The following is a 15,635-nucleotide window of genomic DNA, read 5'->3' as shown; positions in this document are numbered from 1 at the left end:
TTACAAATAAACATTTCTGGTTTCTAGTAGGTGTTGAAACATGATACTTGGTATTCTTTAATAAATATGCCCATTTTCATCAAAATAGCTTTTATTCAATTTCCACCAAATTTTCCTTTAAAAATTGTTCTCCAGTACAGATAGTTTCCATTTTACTTAAGGATTTTTCTTCTCCCACTAGCCCACACACAAATGCCAACTACGCTGACATCAGATCTCTCCAGTCACAATCCTAGAATAAAATTCTTAGAGCATAATAAAACATTCTTCAAGGGGGAAGAAAAAAAACAATTGTAATCTTGTTTCAGGGTGGAAATAATCCCAGAATCTTAATAAAATAATACAATTTAAATTTATATAAAGTATGGGAACACTGAGCATAAAGCCCAGGACATCACAGGCAAAACCCTCCCCACTATGGAGAACATCTACAGGGTACACTGTTGTAGGATTCACACCACCCACCACATGCTCTGTTCACATCTCAAGACTCACACCATCAGGTTCAGGAACAGCTACTACTCCTCCACCATCAGACTCCTCAACAACAAACTCAATCAGAGACTCATTTAAGGACTCTTACTTGTGCAGTTGATTGATTTTTAAAATTTTCTCTCTATTGCACAGTTTGTTTACTATTAAAATGATTCTAGCAAAATTAACATAATGAAGAATTGTGTGAATAATGCAACTCTTCTCCCCCTCCCAAGTCACCAAATTTTGGAATGGGTAAACTATGAAAGGTCATCTCTGCTACTTGGTGAATTTAAATAAAAGAGTTTAATTTACAGATCACTTGTTGTTCTAGTGATAACATTTGAATTATGGCATCCTTTTCCCCATACTTCAACTCAAGGTGGATATGTCTTTTAAAATGGAAGTTTGGATATTTGAAAACAATTAGAAAGTAACACAATTCAAAAAAGTGCTGGAGAAAATCAGCAGGTCACACAGCGTACATAGGAAATAAACAGCAAAAAAACGTTTCAGGCCTGAGGCCTTCGTCTGGAGTCGGTAAAACAGGTAGATGTCTGAATAAGAAGGTAGGGAAGGGGAAGGAGCATAGCCTAACAGGCAAAAAACAGTGGGAGGATACAGGCTATGTGATAGACGAGAAAGATGAAAAACAATAGAGGAGAGAGAGAGAGAGAGAGCTGAAAGGGGTAGCACTCTAATAGGAGAAAGCAGGATAGCTTTCTGATTGGAGGTGGGAAGGGAATGGGAAGCTGGAGGAAAGGAGACAAAAGATAGAGAGTGAGACCAAAGGGAAGGGGGGTAAATGGAAACTGGTGAAAGTTCATATTAACGCCACCCAGTTGGAGATTGTCGAGACAGAATACAAGGTTTTGTCCTCCAATTTACGAGTGGCCTCAATTTGGCAGTACAAGGCCACGTTGCAGCTGACAGAGCAAAGGTACTCTGACCACTGCAACAACAAGGAATCATTTTGTTCAGCATCTTCACCCTGAGGTGTTCAAAACATTATTTTGCTGCAATTTTTATAGTTAAAAATAGAAGGGTTTTTGCAGTACATTAATACAATCAGTAAGAAAAATAGGCATTAAGATTTCAAATAATTTCAAAAGTTTAACAGTGGTTTTCAAACATTTTCTTTCCTCTCATATATCACCTTAAGTAATCCCTATGCCACATGTGCTGTGATTAATGAGGGATTACTTAAGGTGGTATGCGAGTTGGAAAAAAGGTTGAGAATCACTACTCTTGACCCAATTATTACAAAAATATTTTGGCTCATTTCCTTTGGAGTTACGAAACCGTGCACATAACAAGTCAATTAGGAATGATTAAAACAGTGGTTTTCAAACTTTTTCTTTCCACCCACATATCACCTTAAGCAATCCCTGACTAATCCCAGAGCACCTATGGCATAGGGATTACTCAAGGTGGTATGTGGGTGGAAAGAAAAAAGTTTGAAAACAACTGGTTTAACACAATAAAAAGCACCACAACATCCTACGCCATGAAAATGATCAAAACTACCAAAATTAATGGAAACAGTGACATCCTACCATTCTATAACTATAAATGGAATTGTTCTCGAAAATTAACATCGGTTGTTCACTCAGGGGTATTCAACATAGTGCAGTACCAGATTCTGTGCATCCAAAATTAGGTTATAGCTTAAAGTGCACTACTCTCAGATGATTTACATATCTCGATGAAGGGCTCAATCCCAAAACATCAGTTATTTATCTTTATCTTTGCTATATAAAGTACACTGTTTGACTTGCTGAGTTTCTCCAGCGTTGTGTTTTTACTTCACCTACGTTGTTTGCAGTCTGTCGTCTTTTGCTTCAAGCATATACCTTACTTAATCATGCTGTTGTGCAGCATAGATACAAGCTCACCAGTTCCATGCCACCCATTGTACAAGTGAACACAATTGTCCTGCATAGATGTATCATTTGTCTGTATGCACGTTATGTCTTGTGTCTCTGCACGTCTTGCACCAAGGACCAGAGAACGCTGTTTCGTCAGGTTGCACTTGTACAATCATATGACAATAAACTTAATTACTTATTCATATTAGATCCATAGTCAATTAAAATGGATAAATGGTTTCTTGTTGGGTGGTACGGTTGGCATAGTGGTTAGCACAACGCCTTTACAGAACCAGCAATCGGGACTGGGGTTCGAATCTCATGCTGTAAAGAGTTTGTATATTCTCCCATGACTGTGTCGGTTTTCCCCAGGGACTCCAGTTTTCTCCCATTGTTTGAAATGTACCAGGGGGTAGGTTAATTGGATGTCACAGTCTTGTGGGCTGAAATGACCTGTTACGGTATTGAATGTCTAAATTTTAAAACATTTAAATGCAGCAAAAAAATACTTGGCAGTCAAAGCATACCAAAATGTTACATTTTAATCATATTATTGAGAATAAAACTAGTGCATGCATAATTTCATAACCTCTTACCTTTAATTAATAGTGAAACTAAGTTGACAAACCATTTTACCAATGCCAAATCGAGCTGAAATCTTGAGGTGAACCAAGTTCACACAATAACAAAACCTGAAGAGCATTTGTAATTACATTACCAGCATTTTACTTAATTGAATGAACTATGGGGAGTGTTAATGAGCAAGGTCAATATTTATTAGCAATCCTAACTGTCATTAAAAAAAGATGTTGTTTCCTGCCTTCTCAAAATACTGTGATAGGTGTGAAGCTACTCCTAACAAATTATTAGACAAGGAGTTTCTGAAATTAGACATAAAATGCCATGCAATTTGGAAGGGAACTTGCAGATGAAGGTCCCAAGTAACTGTTCTTTCGTAAAGATCATGGATATGGGAGATGTTGTCAAAGAAGTCCTGAAATCTTTCTGGTCCATCTTATAGGCACCACACATTTCAGCCCTTGTGAAACAGTGCACAAAGAATGAATACTCATCTTACTGGACAGGTGGTCATCCAAGAGGTTGCTCATGTTGAATGATGGCAAACAGAGGTCTGTTGGATGCACTTATCTGAAATCAGTGTATCAACTGCTGCAAGACAATAGCCAATGACCTATTCCTAAGACTGGCCTGGTTCATTATCGGGTCAAACATCGTCCCTAATTTGTTGGAGATATTTTACAATGGTATTGCCTTACAAAGGGGTTTAGGAAGGTAGAGTTTGGAAATACTTGTTCAACAAATTTATTGAAACTGGAACTTGGGTTCCACTTGAAACTATTACTTGGGTTTGAGTGTCACCCATGGTTTTATTTTGCATTTAGACTTATTCTGCAAACATTTCCCCCTGAACTTGTGATGGAGGAAAAATCTTTGACCAGCTAAAAGTGGTGACTTTTGCCAACTGCCACCATCTTCCTTTGTGCTAGATACAATTGCACCCAGTAGAGAATAGTTTCCAATTACTTCAGATGTCACTCTGAAGCCACACTTCATTAAATGTTGCGTTGCTGTCCCAATATTGCAAATGAGAATTTTGAGATTAAAAATGTTGCTTTTCAATTTAAAACCTGATGAAAGGTTATCAACACTATTCTCTCAGCATAAATGCTACCTGGCCCATATATTCCCAACATCTACTGTACTATAATTTTGATTTTTAGCTGTGCATTGTTTTTGTACTATACTAAAATTATTTTCCATAGAAATTGTTTTAAACCAGCATATTGGTCAGACATCACATTTATCCAAGTCATGGTATAAACAAGTTTAGAAACAGAAAGTGATCAGAAACTTCCCATTGCAATTGTGCACCATGTAACAAAGTGTTTCTATGAAAATATGCCATTATTCCTTTAGGGGTGTAATCTATCATAAATTGCTGCTTTGCCAAAGATAACTAGGAAGAATGATTAAAATAATATTAATATTTATTGAACATTTTCCCCTCTAGTCTTACCACACCAATTAAAACACATTTGCATCTCAGTTATGACTGGAAAATCCACATGACTGGATCAGTAATGAAGTTGTAGAAAACCATTTAAAACATTCACTCTTGAATTAGAATTAAACACTATGCACTGTACAGGCCCTTCGGCCCTCGATGTTATGTTGACATGCATATTCTTTCCAAAAAAAACTAACCCTTTCCTGCCTCATAACGTTCTATTTTTCTTTCATCCATGTGCCTAAGAGTCTCTTAAATGCCCCTAATGTTTCAGCCTCCACCACTATTCTTGGCAAGGCATTACAGGCACCCACAACTCTCTGTGTAAAGATAACTTATGCCTGATGTTTCCACTAAACTTCCCTCCCTTCATTTTGTTCACATGTCCTCTGATGTTTTGCTATTCCTGCCTGGGGGAAAAGGCACTGGCTGTCCACTCTGTCTATGCCTCTCAGAATCTTGTAAACCTCTATTAAGTCTCATTTCATCCTTCTTCACTCCAGTAACGAGCCCCTTACCAGTTAACATATTTATATTACCAAAGACAAAAATAGATCTTAAACTATTCAACAGAAAACCTGAGAGCCAAGATAATAAGTTGCACCTAGCAAGATTATTTAGTAACTTTGTATCTGATTTGACCCAAACTGATCATTATCTCAACTTCTGTTTACCTCCCCAGCCCCATCTACCCTCAACTCGTTTTTACTCCTCCCTTACCTACTGCTGTGCCCAAGCAAAAAAAGGTAGCAGAAACTAGGAATCTAACCGCAGGTCATCTTAGCTTTGGTTTGTTATCTTACTTAAGAAATCAGAGAATTGCACCAAAATTTGTTTTTCTTACTTCTTGGCCACCTTTGTTCATTTTTTTTTGCCAGAGAAATTTGATAAAGATCACTACAGCTCATGAAGAAATAAAGGATTTCAAGGTAACAACAGATTTTGCAATGATTTATGATGGGCACGGTTAATATTTCTTAGAATTGCTGGTAAAAGATCAGCCACTGTAATCAATCTGAAATAAATTAGATACCTTCAGCATTCAGAAAGGGTACAATATTTTCCCCACGGTTCAAAGACCAGTTCTGTTAAGCTGATAGGGACCAATAAAAGTTTGACCATTTGAAAATGCCATTTAAAAAAAATAATCAGATTTCTAATGTCAGTGTCATCCCCCGAGTTGAAATGTCCACTAAAGGCATCAGGGATTCATCTCCTAAGCTTTCTAAATTTTGTCAACTTATAGATTCCATAGCATTCATGTTTTATATATTTTATTTGTTTTAAGTAAAAGTTTAATATGACAATGATAGAAAAATAATCATTTTAAGGACAAAGAGGCCACAATCATGAAATATTATTAATAAAAGCTCCAGATACTTGAAAGGAAATAAAACTGCATCAGTTTTAAACCTGAAAATTTAGCATGCACGTATTTCAAGGCAATGAAAGCTGCAGATCAAATACCAAGCATTTTGTTTTAATTTTATAAAAAGTGGCCAGTTTTAGATATTTTTTAAAAAGAAAGCAAATCAAAAAAAGTTCTAGTCCCCGACCCTTCTTAAATAAGGTCCAGAAACCTTCATAGAAATAGGACCAGTCTGCCAAAAAACACACTGACACAGAAGCCAAAGAAAATCTAAATTTAGGGCGGTTGCCATTTTAAAATAGATTACCTCATTTGAGAGGTCTTGATATTTCCGGGGTTTTTTTTAAGAAAAAACACATAAAAAGCTGTCTGATTACATTTGAAATTTACAATCAAATCCTCCAGATGTGCCAAGCGCAAAAAAATTTCAACGAAACGCTGCTAACCAATCAAAAAACTAACTTTATACCGGTTTTAAAGAAAGTTGTACCCCCCCTTTTCAAATAAACACAAGGAGCTCCATTTACAAACACTTCCTCTCACCAGTTACAAAGAGAATACATTCAATCCTCCACCCCCGCCCACCATCACTTCCCGGCATTTCAGGAGCCCAGCCCACACTGACTCGCCCCAATTTCACAGGAGGAGGAGGGGGGGGGGAGAGAGGGAGGAGGGGGGGGGGGAGAGGGGGGGGGGAGAGGGGGGGGGGAGAGGGGGGGGGAGAGGGGGGGGGGAGAGGGGGGGGGGGGGGAGAGGGGGGGGAGAGGGGGGGGGGAGAGGGGGGGGGAGAGGGGGGGGGAGAGGGGGGGGGGAGAGGGGGGGGGGAGAGGGGGGGGGGAGAGAGGGGGGGGGAGAGGGAGGAGGGGGGGGGAGGAGAGGGAGGAGGGGGGGGAGAGAGGGAGGAGGGGGGGGGAGAGGGAGGAGGGGGGGGGAGAGGGAGGAGGGGGGGGGAGAGGGAGGAGGGGGGGGAGAGGGAGGAGGGGGGGAGAGGGAGGAGGGGGGGAGAGGGAGGAGGGGGGGGAGAGGGAGGAGGGGGGGGAGAGGGAGGAGGGGGGGGAGAGGGAGGAGGGGGGGGAGAGGGAGGAGGGGGGGGAGAGGGAGGAGGGGGGGGAGAGGGAGGAGGGGGGGGAGAGGGAGGAGGGGGGGGAGAGGGAGGAGGGGGGGGGGAGAGGGAGGAGGGGGGGGGGAGAGGGAGGAGGGGGGGGGAGAGGGAGGAGGGGGGGGGAGAGGGAGGAGGGGGGGGGAGAGGGAGGAGGGGGGGGGAGAGGGAGGAGGGGGGAGAGGGAGGAGGGGGGGAGAGGTGGAGGAGGGGGGGAGAGGGAGGAGGGGGGGGAGAGGGAGGAGGGGGGGGAGAGGGAGGAGGGGGGGGGAGAGGGAGGAGGGGGGGGGAGAGGGAGGAGGGGGGGGGGAGAGGGAGGAGGGGGGGGGAGAGGGAGGAGGGGGGGGGAGAGGGAGGAGGGGGGGGGAGAGGGAGGAGGGGGGGGGAGAGGGAGGAGGGGGGGGAGAGGGAGGAGGGGGGGGGGGGAGAGGGAGGAGGGGGGGGAGAGAGGGAGGAGGGGGGGGGAGAGGGAGGGAGGGGGGGGGGAGAGGGAGGAGGGGGGGGGAGAGGGAGGAGGGGGGGGAGAGGGAGGAGGGGGGGAGAGGGAGGAGGGGGGGAGAGGGAGGAGGGGGGGGAGAGGGAGGAGGGGGGGGAGAGGGAGGAGGGGGGGGAGAGGGAGGAGGGGGGGGAGAGGGAGGAGGGGGGGGGGGAGAGGGAGGAGGGGGGGGAGAGGGAGGAGGGGGGGGGGAGAGGGAGGAGGGGGGGGGAGAGGGAGGAGGGGGGGGGAGAGGGAGGAGGGGGGGGGAGAGGGAGGAGGGGGGGGGAGAGGGAGGAGGGGGGGGGAGAGGGAGGAGGGGGGAGAGGGAGGAGGGGGGGGAGAGGGAGGAGGGGGGGGAGAGGGAGGGAGGGGGGGAGAGGGAGGAGGGGGGGGAGAGGGAGGAGGGGGGGGGAGAGGGAGGAGGGGGGGGGAGAGGGAGGAGGGGGGGGGAGAGGGAGGAGGGGGGGGGAGAGGGAGGAGGGGGGGGGAGAGGGAGGAGGGGGGGGGAGAGGGAGGAGGGGGGGGGAGAGGGAGGAGGGGGGGGGAGAGGGAGGAGGGGGGGGGGAGAGGGAGGAGGGGGGGGGAGAGGGAACACTGGTGGAAATCATTCACCGACTGAGAGAGGAAAGTAGGGTAACGTGGAGAGAGCACGCCCCAACATAATGCTTCAGCGTGACGTTTGGGAGAGGGTGGGCCAGTGCTGCCCATTTTCTAACGTGGGGGAGCTGAGAGAGAGAGGGGGGGCGGTTTTCCCCCACCCACCCTACCCCCTACCATGCTCCAGGATGCCCCCCACTCCCGAGGGCTGGGCCGATGCCCCCCACTCCCCCCCACCACAAACAAAACCCAAACACAAGATGGCGGCGGGGGAGCAACAGATGGGGAAAAGTGGGGGCACCAACCACCACAACACTATGCCAACCCCCCCCCCCTCCCCCGTGAATCAACGGGCTTCCCTTCGCCGCCTTTGAAAGCTGGTCAGTATGAACACTCACTCTCACCCAAATGGCCCGTCAGATGAGGCCGCCAGCCGTTGGGGGGGGGGGGGGGGGGGGGGGCATCGGCCCAGCCCTCGGGAGTGGGGGGCATCCTGGAGCACGCAGAGAGGGCCGGGGTCGCGAGATGTCGGTGACTCACCGGTCGCCTTTCTATCTGGAGTGCAAGATTTGCCTGTGCTTCTCCCGGTCTCGGTTTAGAATGGGGCCGGGCTCGGGCAAGGCGCGCTCCCGAGCGACGTGGCCACGCCTGAGGGAGGGACAGGGAGAGAGGGTGGTGCCACTCACAGCACGGAGACGCGCTTCCCACACGCGAGCGCGCTTCCCCCGGTCCGGTGGGCGCGCGCAGGACGGGAGGGCCATTCGCAGCAGGTGCTGGAGGAACGCGGCCCGGCCCCAGCAGATCGAGATGTGCGGATGACCGACTATTCGGGCCGTAGCCCTTCCTCAAGGTTGAAGCAAAGAACAGGAAGGCGTCTGAATGGAGACTGGCCCCGGTGGGGGTGGGGGGAGCAATAAAAGGTGTCAACTGGATAGGAGGAAAGGTGAGAATGAATTTTGGCTCTGTGGAAGGAGACAGAGGAGAAAGGGGAGGTTGGGGGGGGGGGGGGGAGTGTGTGAAAGATCTTAACAGTACTGGAGGTCAACATTAGGCACTTTCAGGTGGCCAAAATACCCCGATGTAAAGCTGCACATTCTACCCTTATGCGCCTGTCGGGAGACCACCTGAAAGTGGAGAACGCAGCCAGGAGAAGCACTTACCTGACCCTCCTCCTGTAGGTATAATCTCTGGCTCTGAGAATCCTCCGTTGCACCTGAAAGCAGCAGTGGGACTACGGCCACAAGCCACAGTCCACAGGAGCCAGTGTTCGCTGGGACACAGATCTTCTTCAGCTGGCATGTTCAGGTGACAGAAAGGTGTCTTCTCCGCAGCCACCTAAACGTCCCAGCTGCACTTTCCCCAGCCGCGGCTGCCGGCGCATGATCTGCGACTGAGCACCTGAAAGTGGCTATTAATGCCATCCAGACTGTGCACCCTCCACATGATATTAACATCAACTTTTCAGATTTCCTTTAGCCCCCTCCTATTCTTCCCCTTGTAGCTTCCCCCCCCCCCCAGCTGTCTCTCTTTTATCCTCTGTATCCTTTCACAGAGCCAAAATCATTTCTCACCTTTCCTCTTATCTAATTAACACCTTTTGTTGCTCCGGACTCCTCCCCCTCCCATTCTTAAGTCTTTAATCAGATGCCTTTCTGTTTTTTGCCTATTCCTTGAAGAAGGGATCAGGTCCGAAACGTCGGAAATCTATCTATATCTCCTTTGGACGCTGCGAGACCAGCTGAGTTCCTCCAGCATTTCTTGTGTTTTTACTACAATCACCCCATTGACAGACTTTCGTGTTTCGCTCAGGAGAAGAATTCAGGACAGGGATGGGGGCTTTGGTATTGCTCTGGTTTCAAGAGAATGATATGAGTCAAGGACTGGCTTCAAATACATTGCGGAAAGTTATTTTACAGTGGTGAATTAATCATCAGTAGATGCTCTTAGAATTGTAGTCTGAAATTGAGGAATTATAGAATTGTACAGAAGGAGGACATTGAGCAACTCAATTGGGCCACTCTTTCCTCACAACCCTACAACTTGTTCCCTCTAAAGTGCCAATTAAGCTTCCTCTAAAAAAATAACAAAACAACTAAAAAAATTGCAAATGTTGGAAATCTGAAAAAGAAACTGGAAGATACTCAGCAGACACATCTGAATTGTGAACTGTTGGTCCCTCCAAAGATGCTGTGTGACTGTAAAGCGTTCCAGCATTTTCTATACTTTTTCATTAAAATGCCTAGGATAATGAGTTTGAAGTCAAAACTACTCTTTATAAATTGTTTTTTCAACTCCCATTTTCCATTGAAACATTTGGGGAAAAATAATTCTCTTGTCCCAATTATTTGGTGCCAATAGTTAAGTCAAGTTTATTGTCATCTGCTTGTACAAGTACAACCCAATGAAACAGTGTTCTCTGGTCCTCGGTGCAAAATACACAGATATAACTCACATACAGACAAGCAAACATATGAAGGACAGGTTTTTCATCTACACAAATAAGTAAATAAATATTATTTCATGAATTTGAGAGTTTCGGATGGTTAGTGTGAGGAATTCCTTGGGACATTCAACATTCACATTGCCCATGGGAAGAAGCTGTTCCTCAGCCTGGTGTCACTGGCTTTGATACTCCTGTATCTCTTCCCTGATGAGAGCAACTGAAAGATGCTCTGCGCAGGGTCAAAGGGGTCCTCGATAATTTTTCATGCCCTCTTCAGACAATCACAGTAGATTATGTCTTGGAGGAGGGAAGACTCCAATGATGCTCTCTGCCACTCTTAGGTCCTGTGGATTGACCTCCAATCCCTTTATCTGCACCCACCATACCACACTGTGATGCAGCTGGCCAGGATGCTCTTGATAGAGCTGTTAGCCTTACCCACTTCAGTCTTCTAAGGAAGTGAGGTGAGGTTTACTAGCCTATAAATGGATTGGCATGGTGTGATGACTTCCAAGGGGTAGATTGTGGAGGGTCATGTGGTCTCTGTTTGGAACCTGGTGGGATTGTGGAGGATCATGTGACCTCTCTGCCTGGAGCCTAATTGGAAGTCAATTCATCTGTCAATCTAGATCTGCCCATCTATGAGGCTGCTGCATGATTGGTCTTTGCAACTGGCATGTAATTGGCCATCCAGGTGTCAATCAATTATTAGATCTGCTCACAGGTGAGGCTGATGCAGGACATGTGGATGGGTCCTGCGTTGAAAAAGCAGCAAGTGCATTCTCTCTGTTTTCTCTCTCTCTCTCTTTATTTGCTGCTGCTACCTTCAAAACATCCCTGAAGCCCAGGTCCAGAGAACTGACTGCAATGTGCTAGTCCTAGATCCTGAGCCACGGTTGATGCTGGAAACCAGGTTTATAATATTTACTTGTGACTATTGCTGTGTTCCAGACAGCAGGCATCTCCAGAGGTCCGACTGCAATGGGCTTCCCCCAAATCCCGAGCAGGAGCTGCACTGGAGACTATGCATCTACTGATGTACTCGTTTGTTATGTGGTACATTGTGGCGCTGGGTGCTGTACAGGTTAAACCCTTGTTTCTCATTTTTCAGTGGTATGTTGGTCTGTGTGAGAATGTGCCCTTTTGTGAATTCCACTGTGTATAAATAAAGACCACTCTTTGTATTTCATCTTTTATTTGTATGTGTGAGTTCTTAGACAACAGATGGATGAAGGAAAAGGTTCTTTACTTTAAAGTTCTTGTAAACAGTCCATGAGGCTGCAAGACTCCATTCCAGATCTCATACAGCAGTCTCTCCTTCTATGTCAGCCCCTGCTGGCAGCCCAAGTATAATGAAACAGGAACTATAACCTTAAGACCTTGCTAGTAGCAAATGCAACCATGATCCCTATAATTACAGTTTGTTGATAATGTGTCTGAACATAACTGGGCACTTGTTCCTAGTCCTCCTGTCATCCACAATCATCTCCTTCGTCTTGTCCACATTAAGACACAGGTTGTTGCTCTCATACTATCCCATGAGATTTTTCACATCTTTTCTGTAGTGCGACTCATCGCTGTCGCTGATGAGGCCAATGACTGTTGTGTCATCTGCAAACCTGATGTTCTGTTGAAGCTGAATCTGGTGGTGCAGTCGTGGGTCAATAGAATGAACAGGAGCAGGTTGAGCACACAGCCTTGAGGTGTGACAGAGTGACAGTGCTCAATGTTCTGCTATTGACCTGGACAGACTGTGGTCTTTCCCTTAGGAGGTCCAGGATTCAGAGATGGCTACTGAGTCCCAATGAGGACAGCGCCTCCACCAGCCTCTGGGGAATGATCATATTAAACACTGAGCTGAAATCAATGAACAGTATGAGGTGTTGTTCTCCAGGTGGGTTAGGACAGAGTGAAGTGACAAGGCGATTGCATTGCCTGTGGAATGGTTTCTTCTATTGACGAATTGAAATGGGTCCAGCATGTCTGAGAGGTGTGCTTTTTTTTATATAAATTTTTTATTTTTCACACTATGAACCATATTGACCAAAATACACGCAAACATTTTCCTCTTGAATATACACAGTGTCATTTTCTCCCCTTCCCCTCTCCCTTCCCTCCCTCATTCAACCCCCCCCCCCCTCACTCACTCAATGTTCAACATATTTGATACATTAAACCCATTAAACAATGTCATCACACAATGAAAATAAAAAAAGAAATTTGTGTCTTTACTTTTACATACTGGGTCAGTTAATTTGGTCGTCTTCTGTCATTTTAGGGGGTGGAGGTCCGCGGTAGGACTTCTCTGTTGTGTTCCATGTACGGTTCCCAAATTTGTACGAATACTGTGACTTTATTTTTTAAATCATATGTTATTTTTTCCAATGGCATACATTTATTCATTTCTATGTACCATTGCTGTACTCTCAGGCTATCTTCTGATTTCCAGGTTGACATAATACATTTTTTTGCTACAGCTAAGGCTATCGTAATAAACCTTTTTTGTGCTCCATCCAAATCAAGTCCAATTTCTTTACTTCTTATATTACTTAGAAGAAAGATCTCTGGATTTTTTGGTATGTTGCTTTTTGTGATTTTATTTAATACCTGGTTTAGATCTTCCCAAAACGTTTCCACTTTCTCACATGCCCAAATTGCATGTTCCCGTTTCCTTCTTACAGCGAAAACATCTGTCTGATATTGTTGGGTCCCATTTATTTAACTTTTGGGGTGTGAAATCATGTGTAACCTTGTATTTATTGTATTTCTCATAGTTCCGGAGCATAGCTTTTCCCATGTTTCATTCTTTATCTTTATGTTTAGATCTTGTTCCCATTTTAGTTTGGGTTTACAGCTTGTTTCCTCATTCTCTTTCTCTTGCAGTTTGATGTACATGTTTGTTATAAATCTTTTAATTATCATTGTGTCTGTAATCACATACTCAAAATTGCTTCCTTCTGGTAACCTCAGCCTGCTTCCCAATTTGTTCTTCAAGTAGGTTTTCAGTTGGTGGTATGCAAACATTGTACCATGAGTTATACCATATTTATCCTTCATTTGTTCAAAATATAATAATTTATTTCCCAAAAAACAATGTCCTATTCTTTTGATCCCTTTTCTCTCCCATTCTCTAGAGGAAAGGCTATCTATTGTGAAAGGGATTAGTTGATTTTGCGTCAATATTAGTTTTGGTAGTTGATAATTTGTTTTATTCCTTTCTACGTGAATCTTCTTCCAAATGTTGAGCAGATGGTGCAGTACTGGTGAATTCCTATGTTGCACCAGCTTTTCATCCCACTTATATAGTATATGTTCGGGTACCTTCTCCCCTATTTTATCTAGCTCTAATCTGGTCCAATTTGGTTTTTCCCTTGTTTGATAAAAATCTGATAGGTATCTTAATTGCGCTGCTCCATAATAATTCTTAAAGTTTGGTAGCTGTAAGCCCCCTTGTTTGTACCATTCTGTTAATTTATCTAGCACTATCCTCAGTTTCCCCCCTTTCCATAAGAATTTCCTTATTATTTTCTTTAGCTCCTTGAAGAATTTCTCTGTTAGGTGAATTGGTAATGATTGAAATAGGTATTGTATCCTTGGGAAGATATTCATTTTAATACAATTTACCCATCCTATCAGTGTTAGTGGTAAGTCTTTCCAATGTTCTAAGTCATCTTGTAATTTTTTCATTAATGGATGATAATTTAATTTGTATAGATGGCCTAGATTATTATCTAGTTGCATACCTAGGTATCGGATTGCTTGTGCTTGCCATCTAAATGGTGATTCTTTCTTAAACTTTGTGAAATCCACATTATTCATTGGCATTGCTTCACTTTTATTTGCTTTGATCTTGTACCCCAATACTTCTCCATATTCCTTCAACATTCTCGTGAACCTTCTCTACACACTCTATTGATATTTATTGATATTTCTGGTTCTGTTAAGTAAACTATGACATCATCTGCAAATAGACTGATTTTATATTCCTTCTCTTTTATTTTTATCCCTCTTATTTTATTTTCTGTTCTTATCAGTTCGGCCAGTGGTTCTATAGCTAACACGAACAGTGAGGGAGATAGTGGACATCCTTGCCTAGTTGATCTGTTTAATTTAAATTGATTTGATATATATTCATTTACTGTCACCTTCGCCAATGGTCCCTTATATAATGCTTTAATCCAATATTTCTCTGGTAGGTTAAACCTCTGTAGTACTTTGAATAAATAATTCTATTCTACTCTGTCAAAGGCTTTCTCTGCATCTAAGGCAACCACCACCTTTGGCGTCTTGTTTCCTTGTACTGCATGGATTAAGTTAATGAACTTACAGATATTGTCCGTTGTTCGTCTTTTCTTAATAAATCCAGTTTGATCTAAATTACAGGAAGGTGATAAAGAAAATGGAGAGTGTGCAGAGAAGGTTCACGAGAATGTTGACAGGATGTCAGGGTTTGAGTGACAGAGAAAGGTTGAGCAGCCTGGGGATTTTTTTTCTCTGGAGCATAGAAGATTGAGGGGGGATTTGATGGAGGTGTTCAAGATTTTAAAAGGGACAGAGAGAGTCAACGTGGATAGGCTTTTTAAATTAAGAGTGGGGGATATTCAAACCAGAGGCCATGGTTTGAGTTTGCAGGGGGAAAATTATAAGGGGAACATGAGGGGAAAATGCTTCATGCAAAGGGTGGTTGGGATGTGGAAAAAGCTTTTGGCAGAGGTGGTTGAAGCAGGGATGTTATTTACATTTAAGGAAAGACTGGATAATTACATGGAGGGGAGAGGATTGGAGGGGTATGGACCAGGTGTTGGTCAGTGGCACTAGAAGGGTGGGGATTTGTTCCGGCATGGACAAGTATGGCCAAACTGGCCTGTTCTGTGCTGTATATGGTGATAGTTTTACTATTTTTGGTACACAGTCGGCCAATCTGTTTGCTAATAGTTTAGAGAGATATTGGTCTATACGATGCTGGTGTTAGTGGATCTTTCCTCCGTCTTTGGTATTACTGTAATTATTGCTGTTTTGCATGAATCTGGCATGTTTTGTGTTTCTTCAATCTGGTTCATTACTTCCAAGAGAGGAGGAATCAATAAGTCTTTAAATGTTTTATAGAATTCTATTGGGAGTCCATCCTCTCCCGGCGTTTTATTGTTCAGTAGTTTTTTTAATATATCCTGTATTTCCTCTATTTCAAATGGTTTTATTAATTTATTTTGCTCCTCTTCCTGCAATTTTGGTAGTTCAATTTTAGCTAGAAACTCATCTATTTTCTCTTATTTCCCTT

The 15,635-nt window shown here is 44.3% G+C and overlaps 1 protein-coding gene across 2 annotated transcripts in view; it reads right to left on the bottom strand.

The window, feature by feature from the left end:
* LOC138763052 (transforming protein RhoA-like) overlaps window positions 1-8,562 on the bottom strand; it is a 48,426-nt gene extending 39,864 nt beyond the window's left edge. The window contains exon 1 of one of the 2 annotated variants that reach the window (XM_069936605.1): window positions 8,455-8,562. The gene's annotated coding sequence lies outside the window, so the exon portion shown is untranslated. The remainder of the gene's footprint in view (window positions 1-8,454) is intronic. The other variant, XM_069936606.1, reaches the window with a different exon arrangement.
* Between the last annotated feature and the right edge of the window lie 7,073 nt (window positions 8,563-15,635).

Source organism: Narcine bancroftii, chromosome 5 (genome assembly GCF_036971445.1).
Source record: "Narcine bancroftii isolate sNarBan1 chromosome 5, sNarBan1.hap1, whole genome shotgun sequence".
Classification (NCBI taxonomy): domain Eukaryota; kingdom Metazoa; phylum Chordata; class Chondrichthyes; order Torpediniformes; family Narcinidae; genus Narcine; species Narcine bancroftii.
Note: the sequence above shows the minus strand (reverse complement) of the source record. Positions and strands in the feature narration are given on the sequence as shown.